Source organism: Mesocricetus auratus, unplaced genomic scaffold (genome assembly GCF_017639785.1).
Source record: "Mesocricetus auratus isolate SY011 unplaced genomic scaffold, BCM_Maur_2.0 Super-Scaffold_15014, whole genome shotgun sequence".
Taxonomy (NCBI): Eukaryota; Metazoa; Chordata; class Mammalia; order Rodentia; family Cricetidae; genus Mesocricetus; species Mesocricetus auratus.
The window spans coordinates 51,331,195-51,354,588 of NW_024429186.1; the positions used below are offsets into that span (position 1 = coordinate 51,331,195).

Consider the following 23,394-nt stretch of genomic DNA (forward strand, 5'->3'; position numbering starts at 1 on the left):
TCTCGTAAAAACCAAAAAAAAAAAAAAAAAACTATATATATTTGGTCAATAATTATTTAATCTCTGTAGACATCAGTTTTATAATCTCTAAAATGAGAGTAATAAAAACATTTAATTTTTCAGCCGGGCGGTGGTGGCGCACGCCTTTAATCCCAGCACTCGGGAGGCAGAGGCAGGCGGATCTCTGCGAGTTCGAGGCCGGGCTAGACCGACAGCCTCCAAAACAATACAAAGAAACCCTGTCTCGAAAAACCAAAAAAAAAAAAAAAAAAAAAAAAATTTAATTTTTCAATGGAAAGAATGAATAGAACAGTGTAAACATATGTATAAGATACTCGCTGTGTGTCAGATGAACGAATGAATAAATGAATGAATGAATGAATGAATGTTCTCAAAAGGAAACTTCTAACTATCACAATGTATTTTCAGTTTCAATTGACTTGATACTAAATTTGTCTAAATTTGTGAATTGGTGCCATATCATTTTTTTTAAACAAATGCAGCTGTTGCATGCAAAGATGTAACTTTTTAAACAGCAGCTCAGATGCTGTAGAGCAATTGGAAGACAATGCTTGCCATCTAGTGGAAACTTGTTAAATTTCAGGACCTCCACTGAGTTCTTGAATTAAAACAAATATAAACCCTTGGATTAAAACTGAACTGTCCACTTTGTAATATCCTTTTGCTAAGATTCCTTCATACACCTTTTTGTGTATATTTATCAGAGGAAAATGTCTATGGTAGAGAAAATCAACAATAATAATAAACTTGAATTTTCCTCTGATTAAAGGGCACCTGCTTTATAAGACAATGTATCTATCATGGTATCCACAATTCCTGAAAATGATAAACAATTATAAAGAGATCTACTTGTTTAAGATTTGTTAGAAGGGTTGGAGAGATGGCCCAGCAGTTAAGAGCACTGGCTGATCTTTCAGAAGACCTGGGTTCAATTCCCAGCACCCACATGGCACTTCACAACTGTCTGCAACCCCAGTTCCAGGGGATCTGACACCCCCAAGCCAATGTACATAAAATAAGACTAATTTTTTTAAAAAGAGTTGTCAGAGGTCCAAGAATATAAATAGAATCCCGCATCCAGGTTGCTTTCTGACTTAAAAGTTCATTTCTTTGTTTCTACAAATTACCTCCTTTATCTTTGCACTGGTATTTCTGTAGATAAGAGTCATTAAATTCTGTCCTAATTTACATTTCAAAAAATGTCTATTTTATTGTCCAAAGCATCCTGGGGCTGGGGAGATGACTCAGCGTGATAAAGTGCTTGCTGTTCAAGCACAACAATTGAGTTCCTGACCCACAGCACCCAAGTAGCACACGTGAGCAACCCCAGGGTAGGGAGGTGTAAGCAGGGGGATTCCGAGGGCTTGCTGGCTCGTCAGTCTAGTCAAGACGGTAACTGAAATAATCTCTTTAAGATAGAAAGTGGAGGGGCTGGGCTGGAGAGATGGTTCAGCCATTAAAGGCTAGGCTTACAACCAAATAAATAAATAAATAAATAAAGTAGAGGAGCTGGTGAGGCAACTCAGAAATTAAGAGTACTTGCTGCTCATAGTGGAGAGGCTACCTTAAATGCCCTTCCCTAATAATGTGATTAATGACTATCTTAAATGCCGTCCTTCATCCAATAGCTGATGGAAGCAGAAGCAGATACCCACAGCTAAACACTGAGCTGAACTCCCGGAATCCAGTTGCGGAGAGGGAGGACTGATGAGCAAAGGGGTCAAGAACAGGCTGGAGAGACCCACAGAAACAGCTGACCTGAACAAGGGGAAGCTCATGGACCCCAGACTGATAGCTGAGAAACCAGAATAGGACTGTTCCAGACCCCTTGAATGTGGATATCAGTTTGGAGGCCTGGGCAATCTATGGGGCCTCTGGTAGTGGATCAGTATTTATCCCTAGCACACAAATGGACGCTGGGAACCCACTCCCCATAAAGGGATACTCTCTCAGCCTAGACACACAGTGGAGGGTCTAGGTCCTGCTCCAAATGATATGACAGACTTTGAATATCACCCATGGAAGGCTTCTCCCTCCTTGGGGGGGCAAAAAGGGGATGGGATAGAGGGCTGGTGGGGGGGACAAGGGAGGAGGGGAGGGAGAGGGAACTGGGATTGACACATAAACAAACTTGTTTCTAATTTAAATTTTTTAAAAAAAAAGTACTTGCTGCTCTTAAAGAGGACCTGGGTTCAACAGCCAGCATCCACTTGGTGGCTCACAGTCACCTGTAACTCCAGTTCCAGGGGCTCTGACACCTCTTATGTGCTCTGTGGGCATCAAACACACACACAGTACACTTAGTACACACAGTACATTCAGGCAAAATGCTTCATACACATAAAGTAAAACAAATAAATTTTTAAAAAAATAACCAGGCAGCTGTGGTATACACTTTTAATCCTAGCACTCAGGAAGCAGATGCAGAGGCAGAAGAATCTCTGAACTTGAGGCCACCCTTGTCTACAGAGCCCTAGGGCAGCCAGGGCTATACAGAAACCCTGTCTTGGAAAAAAATAGGGGTGGAAGAAATGGAGTGTCTCTCCAACAAACTAAATAAATAAATAGATGAGTAAATAAATAAGATACAGGAGCAACTAAGGAAGAGATTCTGTGATCAACTTCTGGCTTCCCACGTAGGTATACATATACATACCTATAACACACACACACACACACACACACACACACACACACACACACTATGATGCTTATTTGTTTATTTCAACTTGACTACACCTTGAATTAACAAAATCCAAGAGTCTGGGTACATGTATGAAAAATTTTTTCTTGAAATTAAATCCTTTGAAGTGGTAAGATCCACTTTTAATCTGGATCTTGTGAGGTAGTAAGAGCCACCTTAAATCTGACCACACCTTGTGCTAGTAGCCTATGCAAAGGCCCTGGAAGAAGGAGACATGCTTCCCGCCTGTTTGCTCTTGCTGGGAAGTCCATTCCTTCACTGCCATTAGAGCCTACTCTCCAGGATTATAACATGTACTGAAGGCGCTTCTTCTACTTCAGGAAAACACCAAATGGCGGATGACGCCGGTGCAGCGGGAGGGGCCGGAGGACCCGGGGCCCCCCGGATTAGGCGACCGTGGTGGCTTCTGCGGAGGCTTCGGCAGTGGCCTCAGGGGCCGCGGTCGTGGTCGAGGCCGTGGCCGTGGTCGAGGCCGCGGGGCTTGTGGAGGTAAAGCCGAAGACAAGGAGTGGATCCCCGTCACCAAGCTGGGCCACCTGGTTAAGGACATGAAGATCAAGTCCCTGGAGGAGATCTACCTGTTCTCCCTGCCCATTAAGGAATCCGAGATAATTGATTTTTTTCTGGGCGCATCTATAAAGGATGAAGTTCTAAAAATCATGCCAGTACAGAAGCAGACTCGGGCTGGCCAGCGGACCAGGTTCAAGGCTTTTGTCGCTGTTGGGGACTACAACGGTCATGTTGGTCTTGGTGTGAAGTGCTCCAAGGAGGTAGCCACTGCCATCAGGGGTGCCATCATCTTGGCCAAGCTTTCCATTGTCCCTGTGTGGAGAGGCTACTAGGGGAACAAGATTGGCAAGCCCCACACTGTCCCGTGCAAAGTGACCGCTGTGGCTCTGTGTTGGTGCGTCTCATCCCTGCCCCCAGAGGCACTGGCGTCGTCTCTGCTCCTGTGCCCAAGAAGCTACTGATGATGGCCGGTATTGATGACTGCTACACGTCAGCCAGGGGCTGCACTGCCACCTTGGGCAACTTTGCCAAGGCCACCTTTGATGCCATCTCCAAGACCTACAGCTACCTGACCCCCGACCTCTGAAAAGAGACTGTGTTCACCAAGTCTCCGTATCAGGAATTCAAGGACCATCTTGTGAAAGCCCACACCAGAGTCTCTGTTCAGAGGACCCAGGCTCCAGCTGTGGCCACCACATAAAGGTTTTCATACAAGAAAAATAAAGTGAATTAAGTCTGTTAAAAAAAATGTACTGAAGGCTGTTGGGTCTGGGAATCATGCAAATATTGAGGATAAGGCCACCAAGATTAGATGAGCAGAAATAAGTTTACTGCATCACCATGGGGTGCCAGAAATTCCGACTACTTAGAGCCATGGGTCAGTCAGGTTCTGGCACCATGACCCTGAACAGAGAGAGTAGGGTCCTTTTTAAAGCAAAAACCACCAGTGGAGGGGGGCTGTCAGGGATGATATAATAATAATAATTTTTACAATTTGAAGTTAAGTCATGGGTGATGGTACATTCCAGGAATTTATAACTTATTATGATAACATAATGTTTGTACAAGCTTAACAGAGGGCTTGTTTACACAAGTCTGTGGTTATCTTAATATACCTCTTGACACATGGGGTTTTGTCTTAATTTTTAACCATCTCTTCTCCCTGTGACTGAGAATATAGAGCAAGGGTCAAGCAATAGAACAAGTTGGGTAGGGGGGCTAATGTGCAGACTTACTCTGGGCTCTTCAAAGACTAGCTAAGACACCTAGCCTCATGGACTGAACAACTACTGGATACTTGGGCTTTCTGTTGGTACACAGCAATTGTTTGATTAGGTGGACTATTAGGCTTTCTAGCCTGTAAGCCATTCTTATAAAACTCCTTTATGAAATAACCATGAAAGACACCAGCAAAGGGAAATCTTCACAGTGGGCAGAACTTCAGGCAGTAAACGTGGTCATGCGTTTTGTTTTGAAGGAGAAATGGCCAAATGTGCAATTGTTCACTGATTTATGGGCTGTAGCCAATGTACTGGCTAGATGGTCAGGAACTTTAAAAAAGAGCATGCTTGGAAAATTGGTGAGAAAGATATTCATGGAAAAAGTAAGTAGATAGATTGCTCTAAATAGTGAAGGATATAAAGATACTTGTGTCCCATGCAAATACTCATCAAAAGGTGACTTCAGCAGAGGAGAAGTTCAGTAATCAAGTAGATAGGATGACTCTGTGGAAAGTCAGCCTCTTCTTCTAGCTATTCCTGTCATTGCCTATTGGGGGTTATTCATGGACTCTGCAACATGGAGTTCCTGTCACTAATGGTGATTTGGCTCCAACTGCTGCTGAGCACCAGATCTGCCAACAGCTGAGATCAACACTGAGCCCCAAATATGGCACTATTTTCTGGGGTGACCAGTCAGTGACCTGACCTGGTGGTAGGCTGATTCATTGGAGCACTACCTCCATGGAAAAGGCAATACTTTGTCCTTACTGGAATAAATACTTACTGCATGGATTTGCCTTTTGCATTCATAATGCTTCTGTCAAAACCATCTGTGGACTTTCAGAATATCTTTTCGAACATCATGGTATTCCACACAATGTTATTTCAGACCAAGGAACTCACTACACAGCCAGAGAAGTCTAACAGTGGGTCCACAGTCATGGATTCCTCTGGTCTTACCATGTTTCTCACCATCCTGAAGCAGCTGGCCTGAAAGAAAGATGGGATGTCCTTTTAAAGACACAGTTACGGTGTCAATTAGGTGGACAGCATCCTCCAGAAAGCAGTATATGCTTTCAATCAGCAGCCAATACATGGTACAGTTTCTTCCATAGCCAGAATCCCTAGGACCAGCAATCAAGGTGTGGAAAAGGGAATAGTTCCACTCACTATGACCCCATCAACCCAAGAAGAAATTTTTGCTTCCTGTTCTCACAACCTTAAATTCTGCTGACCTAGAAGTTTTGGTTCCAAAGGGGGCAGTGCTCCTGTCAGGAGCCACAACAAACATTCCACTGAACTTGGAAGCTCAGACTTTCCTCGCAAGAACTCCTGATGCCATTAAGCCAATAACAGGATGAGAAAGGAATAACAATGTTAGGAGGAATAATTGATACAGATTACCAAGGGAAAATTGGCACTGTGACTATGACAGTAAGAATGATTACGTCTGGAGTACCGGAGGTCTTTTAGGGCATCTCTTGATTACAGTAGTTGGAAACTATAACAACCTAATCCAAGTATGGGTCACTCCTCCAGGAAAAGAACCAGGACCTGTTGAGGCTAAACACAGAATGGCTACAAAGACCAGCTAAAGCCACGTGACCAGTTGCTGAAATGAGGATTATAACTGACATGAGTGTTTCTGTCATATTTTGTTATGAATGTATTTGTACAGATAGTTGTGCTTATTTTCCTTGAGTTCTTTATTGTATAACATAACATCAATAAGGAAAGTGTCAGTGGTTATATTTAAATTTGAGATACTAAAAGGGACATTGCTACCTAAGCTTACATGTGTTTGCAATTATGCAATGCATAGTTATAATATGTTAGGTAAAATTATGACCTGGTTATTGTTTTCATTTGGAAATTATGCATGACATAAGGAGGGTTAGGGCTAGGGTTGACAAGGGGTGAACTTGTGATAGTTATTCTTGGTCATCAACATGACTATGTCTGTAATTAACTAAAACCAAGCAAGCAGCTGGATACAACTAAGAGGGATTTTTTTTCTTAGTTAATTAATTTGAAGTGGGAAAATCCACTTTTAATATGGATCCTTTGCAGCAGTGAGAATATACAGATTTATTTATTTATTTTCCCAAAGTGTCATCTCTGGCTGTCCTATAACTCACTATGTAGACCAGGCTGTCCTTGAACACACAGAAAACCCAGCTGCCTCTGCCTCCAAGAGCTGGAACTAAAGGTGTGTGCCACTACATCTAGTGGAAAATACACCTTTAATCCAGACTTTCTGAGACGGGAAGATCCACTTTTAATGTAGACCTCACCTGCCATCAGTCTCTATAAAGGACAAGGAGGACTGAAGCTTGTTCTCTTTGTCTGCTTGCTCTCGCTTTCCATTTCTTCACTGGCATTAGAACCCTACTTCTTCAGAATTCCACCACATATTGAAGCCTAGCTGAGACATCCAACTATCTCAGACCAGGCAGATGACAACCTGTAAGTCATTCTAACAAATACACAATATATATGATATTATTACTGATATTTAATATATGTTCATTCTATAAGCTCTATTCCTCTAGAGAACCCTGACTAACACACACACAAAATGCTAGCCAGATATAGTGTCACATGACTATAATTCCAGCACTCTGGAAGCTGAAGAGAGGATTACACACTCAGGCCAGCCTGGGCAAAGTTTGAGGCCAACTTGAGCTACATAGTAAGACTCCGTCTCATTTCAAACAGTTTTTTTTTTTTATTTTCTAAGCAATTTTCTTTCCTATCAGATCATTACCTTTAATAACAATCTTAGTTATTGATTGTCTAGTTTGAACTTAGTGTTTTCTTTTAATCACCATAGCAGTAAAAGTTTAAAGTAGTTAAGTCTTGTGAGACATCCTACATTTCAAGAAACAAATTATATTGGCATAATTAAGAACTGTTGGTGACCCTTTAATCCCAGCACTCAGGAGGCAGAGGCAGGTGGATCTCTGTGAGTTTAAGGCCAGCCTGGTCTACAGAGCGAGTTCCAGGACAGGCTCCAAAGCTACAGAGAAATCCTGTCTGGAAAAAAAAGAACTATGGTGGTGATGTACAGTTCTTGGGTCAGAATGGTAACTAATCTACACATTGAATAAAATTCCTGCTCACAAAAGAAGAGAACTTGACAGAGTTATGGCCAATAATTCTTAAAAGAGGCAAGTAAGTCATTCCATAAAAATTATTTGAAAGTTAATGGCTTTAAAATATAATGAAGCAGAAGCTGTGGTCAGTCAGAAAAAATATGCCAGTGAAACAAGGCATAAATGTATTTGTGCAAAGGGAAGAGGCAACTTGAATGAGGAGATTTTTGACATTCATCTGCATATTGAGCTGCTCTATAACTAAGCTTAATTGCCTTTATCTTTCAGGTGGGATGTTCCACAGACATTAGAGAAAAATGTAAGTTTCAAGTGCCACTGTGTGGTGGTATCTTGCTTGTACAAATAAGCTTCTCTGAGAGCCAGAGAATGGAGCTTGCCACTAGCAAAGGATAGAGGTCTAGAGGCCAATACAGACAGACACCTAGCTGGTCAGAAACAGGATATAAGCATGGAGAAACAGGAAATCTCTCTCTTGTCCATTGAGATGCTATGGAGGTAAAGTGTGCTGTGACTTGCTCCTTCTCTCTGATCTCTCAGCATTTCCCTCTATATCTGACTCTGGCTTTTTATTATCTAGACCAATTAAGAACCTCATTTACACCACTATGTCATGAAGCTGGTTTGTGCTGTGTGATCATGCTCATATTTACTCCCAAGTACGAGTTCACCTAGTACTGCACAAGATGTACTAAACTGCCTAACTTTACCAGGCAAGGAACCTGACAGGATCACCTCAGAAAGAGATTTCTAAATACATAGTCACTTGATGCTACATGGCAAAGCATCTTGTCTTCACTGGGGCTTGGGAACAAAAAGAGAAAAAACAGCAACAAAACATATAACTCTTTACTGAAAATGGCACTGTCTTACTACAGAACCTGGGGAGCTGACATTTCAAGTTTCTCACCATAACTTGCCACAGTCTACACAGCATCTTGTCTCAAAAAAACAAAAACTCTAGTATCATATATGATACTCTACACATTGCACAGGTCAAGTGGAAGGTCACCTGCACCATCCCCCACACCTATTTCTGAGTTCTTTCTCACTTTAGATCCCATTTAAAGTTGACAATATTTATATCACCCAGTATATGAGTTGTAGAAGCATCCCTGGGTTTGATGTTTACAGAATAAAGAAGTGCATCAGCTGATGTAAGTCTTTTTTAATATAGAAGAAGGCAATAAGTATTTGAGCCCAGCTTATGCTCTCTTTTACATGGTCTATGATCACCAGCCCACCTACAATTAAGATGGTTCTTCCAACATGAACATATTCAAGGCAAGCCCATAGGACAACCCAATCTAGGCAAGTCCTAGGTGGATCTCTGAGTTCGAGCCCAGCCTGGTTTACAGAGTGAGTTCCAGGACAGCCTCCAAAGCAATACAGAGAAACCCTGTCATGAAAAACTAAAAAAAAAAAAAAAAAGTTGAAATAGACCTATAATCCCTACTGAAATAGAAACAGTCATCAAAAGTCTCCCAACCAAAAAAAGCCCAGGGCAAGATGGCTTCAGTGTAGAATTCTACCAGAAATTCAAAGAACAGCTAACACCAATTCTCAAAGTATTGCACACAGTAGAAGCAGAAGGGTCATTGTCAAACTCTTTTTATGAGGCTTCAATAACCTTGATATGGAAGTCACACAAAGACACAAATAAGAAAGAGAAATACAAACAAATATTCCTCATGAACACTGATGCAAAAATACTCAATAAAATACTGGTAAATCGAATCCAAGAACACATCAGAAAAAATCATCAACTATAATCACATAGGCTTTATCCCAGGGATACAGGGATGGTACAACATGTGAAAATCCATCAATGTAATCCACCATATAAAAAAGCTGAGGAACAAAAATCACATGATCATCTCACTAGATGCTGAAAAAATCTAGTTGATAAAATCCAACACCCCTTCATGATAAAGGTCTTGGAGAGATTTGGGATAACAGGAACATACCTAAACATAGTAAAAGCAATATACAGTAAACCAACAGTCAATATCAAATTAAATGGAGAGAAACTCAATGTGATTTCTCTAAAATCAGGAACAAAACAAGGCTGCCCACTCTCTCCATACCTCTTCATTATCGTATGTGAAGTTCTAGCTAGAGCAATAAGACAACAAAAGGAGATCAAGGGGATACAAATTGGAAAGGAAGAAGTCAAACTTTCACTGTTTTCAGATTATATGATAGTTTACATAAGTGACTGAAAAACTCTACCAGGGAACTCCTAGAGCTGATAAACACCATCAGCAAAGTGGCAGGATACAAGATTAACTAAAAAAAAATCAGTAACCCTACAATATACAGAAGATAAATGGGCTGAAAAAGAAATCAGAGAAACATCACCCTTTACAATTGCCACAAACAATATAAAATACCTTGGGGTAATGCTAACGAAAGAAATGAAAGACCTATAATAAGAACTTTGAGTCTTTAAAGAAAAAAATAAAAGAAGATACCAGAAAATAGAAATATCTCCCATGCTCTTGGATAGGAGGATCAATGTAGAAAAAAGGCAATCTTGCCAAAAGCAATCTATAGATTCAATGCAATCCCCATCAAAATCTCAGCACAATTCTTCACAGACCTTGAAAGAACAATTCTTAACTTTATATGGAAAAACAAAAGACCCAGGATAGTCAAAATAACCCTGAACATTTGGAAGTCACCACCTTCCCTGACTTCAAGCTCTATTATAAGCTATAGTCCAGAAAACAGCTTGGTATTGTCACAAAAATAGACAGGTAGACCAATGGAATCGAATTGAAAACCTTTATATGGACCCACATACCTACAAACACCTGATTTTTGACAAAGAAGCTAAAATTATACAATGGAAACAAGAGAGCATCTTCAGCAAATGGTGCTGGCATAACTGGATGCTGGCGTGTAGAAGAATGCAGATAGACCCATGTCTATCGCCATGTACAAAACTTAAGTCCAAATGGATTAAAGACCTCAATATAAATCCAGCCACACTGAACCTCTTAGAAGAGAAAGTAAAGTAGGTGATACCAGAATGAATTGGTACAGGAGACACATTCCTGAACATATCACCAGTAACACAGACAGTGAGGTCAACAATTAATACATGGGACTTCCTGAAACTGAGAAGTTTCTATAAGGCAAAGGACACAGTCAACAAGACAAAAAGGCAGCCCACAGAATGGGAAAAGATATTCACCAACTGACTGAGGGCTGGTTTCCAACAAAGAACTCAAGAAGCTGTCACCAAAACACCAAATAATCCAATTAAAAAGTGGGGTACAGAACTAAGTAGAGAATTATCAATAGAGGAATCTAAAGTGGCTGAAAGACACATAAGAAAGTGCTCAACATCCTTAGCCATCAGAGAAATGCAAATAAAAACAACTCTGAGATACCATTTTATTCCTGTCAGAATGGCTAAAATCAAAAACACTAATGACAGTTTATGCTGGAAAGGATGTGGAGAAAGGGGAACACTCCTCCACTGCTTGTGGGAGTGAAAACTCATACAGCCACTTTGGAAATCAGTATGGGAGTTCCTCAGGAAAATGGGAATCAGTCTACCATAAGACCCAGCAATTCCACTCTTAGGCATATACCCAAAAGATGCACATTCATACAATAAAGACATCTATTCAACCATGTTCATAGCAGCATTATTTGTAATAGCCAGATCCTGGAATCAACTGAAGAATGGATAGAGAAAATGTGCTACATTTATACATCGGAGTACTACTCAGCAGAAAAAAAAATCAATGGAATCTTGAAATTTGCAGACAAATGGATGTCACTAGAAAAAGCCATCCAGAGTGAGATAACCCAGTCACAAAAAGACAAACATCATATGTACTCACTCATATATGGATTTTAGACATAGGATTACCAGCCTACAATCCACACTGCCAGAGAAGCTAGGAAACAAAGAGGACCCTAAGAGAGACTTATTGTTCCCCTGGAGAAGGGGAAAGTGACAAGATCTCCTGATCTAATTTGGAGCATGGGAGAGGGGAGAGGAAGTCAGGAAAAAGAGAAGGAGAGAAGAGGGGAGGAGAGGAGGACACGAGAGAGCAGGAAGACCAAGTTAGGGGAAGAATAGAGAAGAACAAGAAAAGAGATACCATAATAGAGGGAGCCATTATAGGTTTAAAGAGAAATCTGGCACTAGGGAAATATCCAGAGATCTACAAGGTTGACCCAACTAACAATGTAAGCAATAGTCGAGAGGCTACCTTAAATGCCCTTCTCTGATAATAAGATTGATGACTACCTTATATGCCATTCTAGAGCCTTCATCCAGTTGCTGATGGAAGCAGAAGCAGACACCCACAGCTAAACACTGAGCTGAACTCTGGAATCCAGTTTCAGAGAGGGAGGAGTGATGGGCAAAGGGTTCAAGAACAGGCTGGTGAAATCCACAGAAACAGCTGACCTGAACAAGGGGGAGTACATGGACCCCAGACTGAGAGCTGGGAAACCAGCATAGGACTGTTCCAGACCCCCTGAATGAGGATGTCAGTTTGGAGGTCTGGGCAATCTATTGAGGCCTCTGGTAGTGGATCAGTATTTATCCCTAGTACACAAATGGGCTTTCGGAACCCACTCCACATAGAGGAATACTCTCTCAGCCTAAGCACATGAGGGAGGGTCTAGGCCCTACTCCTAATGATATGGCAGACTTTGAAGATCCCCCATAGAAGGCCTCACCCTCCCTGGGGAGTAGAAAGGGGATGGGATAGGGGATAGGTAGGGACAAGGGAGGAGGGGAGGGGGAGACACCTGGGATGGACATGTAAAACAAGCCTGTTTCTAATTTAAATTAAAAGGGGGGAATGATTCTGCTTTTCTAGAATCACTCCTAGCACCAAAATCTTTATTAGTGAGTATTCTCTAGAGAAAATCAACCTACCGAATAGATGGTAGGTAGGTAGGTAGGTAGGTAGGTAGGTAGGTAGGTAGGTAGAATCATAATGAGAGAAGGATTATTGAGGGAATTTGAACTGGTCCATTCAATCATTAAGGTAGTGAAGTCCCATAGTAAGCTGTCTGGAAACTGTCTAGAAAGCCAAAGTCCTCACAACCGGGAAATCCAGTGTGTAACTTTTGTCTGAGTCTGAAAACCTGGGAACTAGGGGATACTTCTACCAGTATTTGGATACAGAAGTCAGAGAATTTGAAGTTCTGATGCTCCAAGACAGAATGGAAAGGGAGAAAGAATGAATACCCATCTTTCCTCCACTCTGTCATTTTTGTTCCCTTTGGCCCCTCAACTAATAGCATAGTACCTATCTCCACTGAATAAGGGTGGATCTTCTTTCCTCAGTCTCTGAAGCAAACAGCATCTCTTAGTGTGATGTACAGGACCTGCTAGTTGAAGGCCAGCCTGTGGAATTTAGTGAGAAACTGTCCCAGAATAAGATTTTGTTTTAAGAGGGCAGGAGTGGACTCAGTGGTAGAGCACTTTCTAGCATGCACAGTGCCTAAGTTCAATTCCCAGTTCTGAAGGGAAGAAGTAAGTTGAGTTTAAAAGGACCCTCATAGGCACACCCAGAGATGATATTTTACTAATTATTTGGGTATGCTTTACTCTACTTACTCTAGTCATGCACCTAAAAGTAACTATCACAAAGCACAAGGAGACAAAGAAGCCTGTTGTTTTTCCATCATCTTAGTGGGCACACATGAATCTACTGATATTGTACCTACCCTCTGCAGCCGCTTGGCCCCACAGTCAGCACTCAGGCTGTGGCCTGGCAAGGGTTTCCAGTCCTGCCAGCACAAGTCTCTATCATTTTATTTACCAATAAAGACTTGAGAGTCACATGTTGGGGTGAAAATACAATAGCTCAGAGTGGCTGAGCTTAAAAGCACAATCAATAAGAGACTGGACAATCTATCTCCACTAGAGCCTAGCAGGCCTAAACATAGCTGTAGCAGAACACAAAGACCTTAAAAAAGGCTTTATGAATACAAGAGATATCCTTGAGGAAGCAATTAATAAATCCCTTAAAGAAATCTGAAAACACAAGCAAACAATGGAAGGAGTTGAAAAAAAACAAAAAACAAAAAACAGAAGTTCAAGATCTGAAAGTGGAAATAGAATCAATAGAAAAAAACCAAACTGAGGGAAATCTGGTAATGAAATCCTAGGACACAGAATTCAAAAGAACAGTCATAAACTTCACTTAAAAATTCAAGGAATTTAGCTGGGCAGTGGTGGTACACACCTTTAATCCCAGCACTCGGGAGGCAGAGGCAGGTGGATCTCTATGAGTTCGAGACCAGCCTGGTCTACAAGAGCTAGTTCCAGGACAGCCTCCAAAGCCACAGATAAACTCTGTCTCAAAAAACAAAAACAAACAAACAAAAAAGTCAAGGAATTTAAAGAAGACATAAAGAAACAGCTCAGTGAAATTAAGGAGAGAGACATCAATGAGAATAAATACCTGATGATGACCCCTACCAAAAAACAAAACCAAAAAAAAAAAAAACCCACAATCCAGGACTTGAGAACTGAATTCAATAAAGAGATAGAAATATTGAAAATGACTCTAGCTGAAATAAAGATGGAATTTAAAAAACCCAGTAACTCAACTAGAAAACTCAAAAGAAAGCCTTTCAAGTTGAATGAATTAAGTAGAATACAGAATATCTGGGATAGAAGATAAAGTAGATGAATAAAAGCTGATTTCTCCATAGAAACTTAGAAAGCCAAAAGAACCTGTAGCAATCCATTCCAAGTCTTCAAAGACTGTAATGGCCAGCCTAGATTAATTTACCCAGCAAGAATATCTGCCATAATTGAAGGAAAAAGAAAAACTTTCCAAGACATAAACAGCCTAACAAACAAAACATAAAAGGACATATAAGCAATATTTCAGGCTGAAGAGAGGAATAAGTATAGTAGAGACTGTGAAAAAAACAACAATAATCATTAAAACGCAAACAATACCAACATTAAAAAAAGTCTAACCCAATAACATCAACACACACATTTCAAAAATAACTGCAAATATCAATGCTCCCTCCAAGAGCCAAAGACCACCTAACAAAATCTCCAACACCAGGAATGAGAAAACAATTCTTAAGTTGTTGGTCATGGTTGGCCAAGATTTTCCCAAAACCTTAGACTATTGTTAGCAGCCTTGGTTGTACCCCAGAGGTGGAAGGTAAGTCCCTGTTGCTGAAGACGCTATGCACTTAACAGATAGGGCCCTGAGGCTCTAAGCTGAAATTGACTGGCTTTCATGGTACCAGAAAGTGCCATGCTTCTAAGGGAGGGAAGCAACCAACAGTCTTACAAGGCTATGATACCTATGAACCCCAATAATGACCAGCATAGCACGACAACCCTAAGGGTGGGTCAATAGTGGGACACATTTCTTGGTGGTAACCAACAGGTCTCTAATTGGACCCACTCAACAAGAGGGAAACAATGCTGGGTACTGGAAACGTAGCCAACTATAGAGGCTAGTGAAATCATGGACCTTGGAGGAAACCCTACAACCACTACTTCATTAAAGCAGTATAATATCCAACTACATTCTAGCTATTTGTCTTTATACACATAGAGAAGGGTAATTTTCACCCCTTATCAGGAAACTTCCTTCTGCAACAGAGACTAGAAGCCATTACAGAAAACCACAACCAATCAAAATGCAGAATTGTGCTGCTCAGTCCCAATAACCTCCCACTCCTGAGGCTCAGGGTCCTTTCCAGAAGAGGAGGAGGCAGGAAGGATTTCAAGAGTCAGAAGATCCTGCAATTTGCTATGAGATTGTATCTCCTAGGAATGTCAGAAGCTACACCCATAAAGTCTCACCAGCATGACAGTCTAAACATGAGCAGGATGAGGACAACAACAAGACATGCTGAAGTGGGGGAAGGCCAACATGGCTTCAACATCACACAAAGAACAGCAGGATGAGGCGGGACACACACACACACACACATCTTCCCCACGGAAAAGTACACCAGCTAGTTGTCTAATACCAAGAGGAGAGCACTGAAAACATACCTACAAGTAACATACAGATTGAACAGGTTATATTTAGAAATGTCCACGTATATTCACATACATAATACATACACACATGTGATAACAATGAATGAAAAAGGAGTCCATTTGTAAAAAGAGCAAGGAAGGGTATATGGGAAGATTTGGAGGGAGGAACGGGAAGGGGGAATGTCATAATCTCTAAAGTAAAAAATGAATGGACTCAAATAGAAGCTCAAGAACAATTTTATTAGAGTTTTTTGTTTTGTTTTGTTTTTCGAGACAGGGTTTCTCTGTATTGTTTTGGAGACTGTCCTGGAACTTTCTCTGTAGACCAGGCTGGCCATAACTAACAGAGATCCACCTGCCTCTGCCTCCTGAGTGCTGGCATTAAAGGTGTGCTCCACCAATGCCTGGCCAAAAAAACAAAAACAACAACAACAAAAAAAACACCTCAGGGCAGGCAAACTGTACATTTTAGCAGCTGCCCAGATAAAGAGGGAGGAAAGAAGGAAAAAGGTCACGCCATTTGCATGGAGGTCGGACACTAGGAGGCAGGCAGTCACAATACCGGGAGAGGAAGCTTTAGAGAAAAAGTTTAAAAAGCCCACAGCATTGCAACAGGCCTCCAGACCTTAGCACAACTGTCTCCATGATGGAAGTATCATACAGGCCATAAAATTCAGCATGTAGTAGACAGCATCACCTGTCAAAATGAAAACAAAGACTTAACCCATGAAAAGCCAGAGTTCTGGGGAAATTTCCAAATATACTAACCTTGTTTTGTTGACTTCTGTAGTTCTATTTCTGGCTAACTGAAGTATGGCAACCCAGGATATATTTTTTGGTTTGTTTCTTTTGTTCTCTCTTCCTTTCCTTCTTCCTTCCTTCCTTTCTTTTTTTTTTTTTTTTTTTTTTTTTTTTTTGGTTTTTTTTCGAGACAGGGTTTCTCTGTGGCTTTGGAGGCTGTCCTGGAACTCGCTCTGTAGACCAGGCTGGCTTCGAACTCACAGAGATCCACCTGCCTCTGCCTTTGGAGTGCTGGGATTAAAGGCGTGCGCCACCGATGCCCGGCTCTTTCTTTCTTTCTTAAAAGTTCGCCTTGAGAAAGACTCAGGGCGGCACTGAGATCTCGAACTTCCAAAATAATCACTGGCTAATTGAAGGAAAACCAGGACATGACTGCTCCTATGCATGTTTGAAGAAAAGGATTTTGTTGTAAATATGAGGGAAAATACAGCCAGAGGCATCTGGAATGGACCTGAGTAAACCCAGCTATTAGAGGAGATGGGGGTTGGAGGGAGAGCAAAAGAGAAAAGGAGAGAGGGCAAGCAGATCAAGAGAAGAGCAAAGGACAGAGAGAGAGAGAGAGAGAGAGAGAGAGAGAGAGAGAGAGACAGAGACAGAGACAGAGACAGAGACAGAGAGACAGAGAGACAGACAGAGACAGAGACAGAGACAAGAGTGTATGGCCAACATGGCTGGTGTGTATAGGAATGAGACGCTGGGGGAAGGGAAGTGGAGCCTAGCCCTGGGTTGGAGAAGTTTAGAGTAGGGGTCTGGGTAAAAAGTGTTGGGAGGAACCATAGCTACTGATGAGCTCTGGGTTTTCTGAACAAGTATCATGAACCTTAGACTGTGGAACCACGGAAACAAGAGACAAGCTTGCAAGTCCTTAATCTACAATGTGCTACCCACTGGCGTAAAATCTTCCCTGTCAACACTATAGGAATGTGCCAGTCACTTCCCACTTCTTCCTACTCTTTATTTTCAAGAGAAAGCCCACCAGGTATAGGTCAGTGCCTGATGTTTCCATGTGTAACAGGCAACGAGTCCATATCCTACACAAACAAAATCTTGAAACCAAATTTACTTGGGGGAAAAAATGACATCTTTATGAGGAGTAGAGAATTGCAGACTCTGGAATATTCCAGAAACCTGTTCAGTATCATTTGCTCTCAGACTTTGGAGGACAACCTACTTGTCTGTCAGTTCTCTTCCTCATTCCACACTTTTTTATTAAACTTTTACCTTTTTAAAACACTTCTAAAATTATTTTTTACATTCCAATCCCATTTTCTACTCTCTTCCTGCTCACCCCTTAAGTAAGGCTTCCCCTAGAAAGTCTACTAAGTCTGTCCCAAGGCTCCCCACCCTCCACACCCGTGTCTAGGCTGGGCAAGTTATCTCTCCATAAAGAACGGGCTCCACTAAGTCAGTCTGTGACCAGTGGCCTCATATATTGCCCCAGCTACGCCATTGCCACCTATATTAAGGGAGTCTAGTTCGGTCTTATGTAGGTTCCCCATTTGTCAGACCTGAGTCAGTGCTCTCACTAGCTGGGGTCAGCTGATTCTGTGGGTTCCCCCATCATGGTCTTGACTCTTTTGTTCATATTATCGCTCCGCCCTCCCTTCGATTGTGCTCCAGGAGCTTGGCCCATTGGTTACTTGTGGATTTCTGCATCTGCTTCCATCTGTTTCTGGAAGAGGGCTGGCTCTTGCTTCTCTATGACTCTGGCTTATAGGCTGTCATCCCACACTTTTTGAGTAAACACCGTTTTTGCCTGGGAATCTACACTCCATATCTGTCTTATTTCTGATGCTTTGTCCTGTCCTGTGTCAAAATCACAGTGAAAAATTTCTACATACCTATACACCTCTCTGCCGATGTAGCAATCCAAATCAGACCAAATCAAACTGAATTTAAGAAAAAGCCCACGTTTAATGGATACAATGCTCCAGGATGGCCTTCAGGTCCCCCAGAGAGGATATAGGAAAGCGAGACCAGAAAAACCACAAGTCTGTTCTCTGGGGGACAGTTTAAATACCCTGTAGCAGTGGTGTTGAGCATCTCTGGGGGGAGGGGGCACCATTTGGCCGGCTTTCTGAGAAGCAGCAGGGTTTGGGAGGAGATGGGGGAGGGGGGCTTTGGTGGAACCTCCTCCATAACACACTACAGGACTCCTCTTTATGATACTGGTTCGTTTTTTCCAGACAGGGTTTCCCTGTGTAACTTTGGAGGCTGTCCTGGAGCTCCCTGTGTAGATCAGGATAGCCTCGAACTCACAGAGATCCACTTGCCTCTGCCTCCCGAGTGCTGGGATTACAGCACCACTGCCCCGCTAGGACTCATTTTACAGGCTACCAAAATATCCCCATTGGCCTGGTTCTCGTTTGATTATGCCCACATTATCTTAAAGTTATGATTTTATTTTTTGAGACATGACTCTTGCTGGTAACTCAGGATGGCTTTGCGACACTTCTTGTTGATTGTGGCAGGAAAGAAAGGGAAATTAAGGGGATGTGGGAGAAGAAAGAAGACCTTTATCCAGGAGTGGATTAAAGCCTCTGGCAGCTGAGAAGCCCTTAGCTGCCGGTTGCTCAAGAGTCTGCTGACTATCCCTTTCACATGCAGATCTCTTATATTAAAATAGCAATGACCCAGGCTTACAACCATACCCGAGGCCTCATTCTTTCCTCCAGACTCTAGGGCAGCTTCTTACCCTGTGGGCCTTGACCCCTGGGGTCCAATGACTCTTTCACAGGGGTTACCTAAGACCATCCGATAACACAGATATCTACATTACGATTCCTAACAGTCGCAAAATTACAGATATAGAATAGCAACGCAAGAAATTTTATGATTGGGGGTCACCACAACATGAGGAATGTTGCTTATTAAGGGTCTTAGCATTAGGAAGATTGAGAACCATTCACTACTCTAGGGAACGTAGCTCAGGAGCATAGTGTTTGACCAGCATTCATGAGTTCCTAATGTCAGATATTAGGTAAGAAAAAAAAATCTGGCTGGAGAGATGGTTCAGCAGCCAGAACACTGGCTGCTTAGAGAGGGCTTGAGTTCAATTTACAGCACTCACACGGTTGTAAACCAGTTCCAGGGGAGTCAACATTTTTTTTCTGGCTTCCGTGGGCACGCGGTACACATACATAAATGCAGGAATTCATACACACAAAACAAATCTTTTAAAAATAGAAAAAGAAGCCACTAGAGTAGCTGGGACCAGAGAGGTACATTGTCATTCCGGCTCACTCCTACTCTTATGAATACAAGATCTTGCCTCCATGTATCCCTGCAGGACAGAAGAGGGCACCAGATCTCATTACAGATGGCTGTGAGCCACCATGTGGGTGCTGGGAATTGAACTCAGGACCTCTGGAAGAGCAGCAGCCAGTGCTCTTAACCTCTGAGCCATCTCTCCAGCCCTCACTCCTACTTTTAATGTTAAATTATTGATCCCCCGCCCCCCCACTCCAAATTAGGGCAGCGAATCACTATGTATTGCAGGCCGTTGTCCAATTCTCCATCCTCCTGCCTCAGCCCTCCAGCGTTGGGGTCACAGGCGTGTGCTACCAAGAGGTAAAGCGCACTTTAGGGACCCCGGCCACGAAAAGCGCTGCAACCGATGCCCATCGAGAAAAGTGTTCTGCTCTACCAAGGTGTTTAGATGCTTCGAAAGAAGAGAAAATTGCATTTCCGGCCGGGGCGATTCAAATTAAACGCTACAATGCGAATATAAACTTTACGTTCAGTCTACTTCCTGAGAACAATTGTTTGTTTGTTTTAAAGAAAAAAGGCTGGCGAATTGAAAGAAAAATCCCTTCAAACCCACTAAGCGGACTGGACCGAGAAGGAAACCCGCCGCGAGCGCAGCCCGGAGACTGACAACTGAGGCCCGGAAGGGTCAAACTTAGTCAACTCCCGCGGCGCAGCGAGCGCGCCGGGCGTCAGCTGCCGTTGTCCCCCTTCGCTGCGCAGAGCATCACGGGAGGAGCGGCAGGCGCGGCTGAGCGCCGGTCCTGTGGAGAGAAACAACCTCCACGTGTCGCCGCGGCGGCGCTCGGGATCACGCGCCGTGGGCTGCGGCCGCCGGGACGCGAGGGCGTGCCTCCCTGTTTCCGGGAGTGCGCGGAAGACGCTCGCTGACGCCGTTGCTGAGCGTACCAATCCGGCGCGCCGGGGGGCGGGTTCTTGGGATTTGAAATCCAGCGCTGCCGTCCGCTGCCGGGAAGCGGTCACCTGAGGGGAGCGTAGCCCGAGTCTGAGTCTCCGCGGTCGCGCGCGTCGCCCCGCCCGGGCGTCCGGGGGCGCCGCGAGCCCTGGGGGCGCTGGGAGCCGAGCGGTCGCCTCGGCTTCGCGCCGCTGCCTTCCCCGAGGTAGGTCCGCTCCCGTCCCCCGCCCGGGACGAGGCGCCCGGTTCCTCCGCGGTCGCGATCGCGCAGTGTCGGCCCTGCCGCGCGCTGACCCCGCTGCCGGGGCGCTCGCCACGTTTGTCCTCGAGTCAGGGGTGTCCGGGAGGTACAGCACTCGCAGACACCTCCCCGGCTACGCCTTCTTAGGATTAAATGCCGTGCTCGGCGCAGGCATCTTTAGGGAAACTGCTGGAAACGTGGAGGGTGTCCGGATTCTACCCTTAAAGGAAGACGCTGATGACAGCCAGGTGCTTTTGCTGCTGCTCGCTGTCTATTTTTGAGGCTGTAATTTAATTGCATTTCTCCCTTCCCTTTACTCCCTCCGAGCCCTCCCTAACACACACCTCCTACTCTCTTTGAGATTCATTGGTTCCTTTTCCGCCAATAGCAGTTTGCATGCATATCTTTATATACATACAAGTCCCTAGAAAAACCTCGAAATTCAGTGGTTCCTTTTTCGCCAATAACATTTGCATGCTTATGTGTATATGCATGTGTGTGTGTATGTATATCCCTAGATATAACCTGTTGGGGCCATGTGATGTTGCCTGTATACATGTTTTCGGGGCTGGCCTGTTTTGTCGTTGTTGTTTTACGGGTTTCTTAACGTGTTTATGCTCGTAAGCGTGTGGTTTTGTTTTGTTTTGTTTTTTAATGTGGTTATAAGTTCTGTTTTGCCTTTAAATGTTGGAAAATTTTTAATGTCGCTACTTATATTGTTTTTGCTGTTGAGTACATTGAATTGAATTTTATAAATGAGTTGTCATGGGGAGAACACGGGCTAAATAAAGTCAGTAAGGCGAACTTAGAATGTCCATGGAAGATTTGTCTTTCTCATATGCTCAGTTTAGTCACACAGACATTTCTTAATGATATGATAATATAAAAATTAACAGACATCTCACCAAGCCGGGAACAGTTGTTTGGGCAGAAATGCTTCTGCAGGGTTCCACTGGGGGATCTTTTGTGGCAATGATGCTTCTGGAAGTGTGCGGGCTGAACCCACATACATTGTGAAAATCTTCAGCTGTAGCAGGCTGGGGGGATTGCATTGGTGGAAGTCCCAGGAGGCCCTTGAGAGCATAGAACTTTGACTTGACAGGTCTGTGTGAGTCCAGCGACAGTGCCTGAAGTTCACTGTGGCGGCCAGGGTCCCAAGTCCTCTTGCCTGTGGGTATCAACACAGAGGCTAGAGCCTGGCAGTGACCCCTACACACCATTCAAGAAGTGTAGCTTTCGTAACCTTTCGTTGGGTGATAGTTTTGCCCTCTTAGGGCTCACGGCTTGCGGTTAGTCCACTGGGGTGTCAGCAGCATCTTGGAGTTCATTAGCATGTCGGCCCTGCCCTGGGCTAGGCTTGCACCTGAGCTTGGCCTGTCTGGGGGCTTGTTTCTGAGACCTGTCTCTTTTTGCACACAATGACATTTAAGCCTTGTTCCTTGTAGTCACCCTGACATGTGAGTTGCTTATTGTTATTGCACTAAGTGTCTGAGCCTAGAGCCATCCAGGCTAGGTAGGCTGCAAGCATCTGCCAGCTGTAGCCTGAAGTTTACCTTTTCTTTTGAAAGGTTCTGTTGTTTGTTGACTTGGCTCTTTAGCCCCCTTGGAGGCCTGGAACTTCGATCCTCCTGCTGTGCCAATAGCCCATAGACCTGAGCCTGAGGCTAACTTTTTTTCCCACCTTGAAGTTGCTGTCTATTGGTACAGATTGGGCTTGTTTTCAGTTTGTTTTGTGAAGCAGTTTATCAGACCAGGAACTGAGATTAGGTCAATTTGACCATACTTTCCAATTTCCCCTGAGATTGTGTAGTCTATTCATTTTTATTTTTGAGAAAGTATAGGATTTTTTTTTGATAGTGTTAGTGGATATTACTAACTCCCATCACTGCCCACCTGATGAATATACATCTATTGAGTGCTGGGGCTGTAGCTCAGTGGTTATATGCCTAGCATGCCTGAGGCCCTAGATTTAATCTCTAGCAGTGCTAAAATAATGAATAAAGTGTATCAATACATAGTTGTTGAGCTAAAATTTGTGAGAAAATTACAAGTTTTTTTTTTGTTCTTTTTTGTCACAGGGCCAGACTTACAAGATTCATGTTTGTCAACTGTTGGAAAAGACTTCAAGTAGCATTGTGTGGTGGTGCAGACCTTTAGTCCCTGTACTAGGAGGCAGAGTTTGAGACCTGCATGGTCTAAAGAGCAAGTACCCAGACACATAGAAACCCTGTCTCAAAAACAGAACAAAAGAAAAAAAAATAAATTATTACATAAAGTAAGATTTTCTATATGGATATTCAAGTTGCTTATTCATGAATACATCTCCGGGGATAGGGAGTGGGGTTCTCTGTGTCTTTGGAGGCTGTCCTGGAACTCCCTATGTAGACCAGGCTGGCCTCAACAGAAATCCACCTGCCTCTGCCTACCGAGTGCTGGGATTAAAGACCATGCCACCACCAACCATCCACTTATTCATTTTTTGAAAAAGAAAATGATATCCTTTGATCTAGTTGCTTTAGTAATTATTTTTCTATTTTTTGAGACAAGGTTTCATAGCCCAGGCTGACTTTGAACTTCCTGTTTAGTTTCAGCCTCCTGAGTGCTAGAATATGGGGTA

General features: G+C 43.1%; 1 protein-coding gene and 1 pseudogene across 3 annotated transcripts in view; both read left to right on the top strand.

Annotated features, from left to right (window-relative positions):
- The first annotated feature begins 3,050 nt into the window (after positions 1–3,050).
- Positions 3,051–3,950, top strand: LOC121139483 (annotated as a pseudogene).
- A 16,694-nt stretch (positions 3,951–20,644) lies between these two features.
- Mis18bp1 (MIS18 binding protein 1) overlaps positions 20,645–23,394 on the top strand; it is a 36,424-nt gene continuing 33,674 nt past the window's right edge. For all 3 annotated transcript variants that reach the window (XM_040743013.1, XM_040743016.1, XM_040743015.1), the window contains exon 1: positions 20,645–20,741. The gene's annotated coding sequence lies outside the window, so the exon portion shown is untranslated. The remainder of the gene's footprint in view (positions 20,742–23,394) is intronic.